This window comes from Pelmatolapia mariae, linkage group LG7, assembly GCF_036321145.2.
Source record: "Pelmatolapia mariae isolate MD_Pm_ZW linkage group LG7, Pm_UMD_F_2, whole genome shotgun sequence".
Classification (NCBI taxonomy): Eukaryota; Metazoa; Chordata; class Actinopteri; order Cichliformes; family Cichlidae; genus Pelmatolapia; species Pelmatolapia mariae.
In genome coordinates, this window is record NC_086233.1 from 12920001 (window position 1) to 12921626 (window position 1626).

Genomic DNA, 1626 nt, shown 5'->3' on the forward strand with positions numbered 1-1626 from the left:
AAGGTATATTGTTAGAACAATATACTTTTCATGCGTGATATATCACGTTATAACGTGATATAGCTCTATTTTTCTTTTGCCTGGGTGGCAGCTCTACGCTTCCGTATCCGAGGCTTTTCAATGTGGCCTCACAAAATTATGACGACTACAACAACCATGAAAAGAGTTGGATGGACATTGCTGCTCAATCACAGCTGCCCGGTTAATGTTTTTCATTAGTAATTTAGCAAAGTTGATGGTTGTGTGTGTGTGTGTGTGTGTCTGTGTGAGTGAAAGACAGAGAGAGGGAGAGCGAGAGACAGATTTTGTATGATAAGCTTCATGTTATGGATGCACAGTTTGAGCACTCAGGTCGCATCAGAGCATCAGGCCGAGACCCTGCATCGTGACCTATGAACTTCTAACCCCTGAGATTCAACCGTACAGTTTGAGCAGGAGCTGAATAACGCGACTGAAAAAAATCGCCGTGTTTGCCCAGCTTAATGCAGACTGTTTAAACTAAACAAGCTGCTGTTTCACATAATAAATGGTAAATGGCCTGTATTTGTATAGCGCTTTACTAGTCCCTAAGGACCCCAAAGCGCTTTACACATCCAGTCATGCACCCATTCACACACTGGTGATGGCAAGCTACATTGTAGCCACAGCCACCCTGGGGCGCACTGACAGAGGCGAGGCTGCCGAACACTGGCGCCACCGGGCCCTCTGACCACCACCAGTAGGCAACGGGTGAAGTGTCTTGCCCAAGGACACAACGACCGAGACTGTCCGAGCCGGGGCTCGAACCGGCAACCTTCCAATTACAAGGTGAACGCCCAACTCTTGAGCCACGATCGCCCCTGTAATAATAATAAACCCTGTCAGCCGCAGTATTGCCTTCTGTTTTAACAGTTAAAGCAGTAGAGACGAGCTGTTTGCATGTGCGTTTAACTCTAGCGTCATTAACCAGGCTAGCTGTTAGCTTATAGGCTATAAGCGTGAGCTATAAGTTATAGCTCACGCTAGCTAACCAGCGAGCAGTTAAAAGGACAGCCGAAGCTGCACAAAACACCCACAAACTTATCTCACTACAACGTAGGACCGAAAATATGACTCGACACAGCTGCTGTAACATATGACTGACATCCAGCTAACCACAGCTAAAAAGAGATTTAGAGAAAACTTACCGTTTCCTCAGGTTACACGAGCTGAGTGTTTTCACGCTGAAAAGTTGGTTTGTATTGGCTCTCACTGAAGACACCGACACTGAAGACATAGCTGTTCTTTTGTACTGCTTTTAAGCGAAACATTCTTTGTATATGAGGCCAAGGGTGTTAATCCTCTTCAGCTCTAGCATAGACAATTAGCTCTTCCATGTTTTCATGTGTTTCTTCTTTCCGTGTGTCCGCTACTTTGATACGCTTGGGCCGCTCTGCCCGCCACAGGTTAAAACTGGTCATGTGACTGCATGGCCACATCTGATTGGTAAAAAAGTTACCGGAAACTCCACTGGCGGCATGTTATCTAATGTGTTAAACTAATTATTTTTTTAAAAGTAACGACTCGAATTTTGCAAATGTAGCGGAGTAAAAGTACAGTTTATTCTTCACAAATGCACTCAAGTAAAAGTAAAAAGTATCGTGCAAA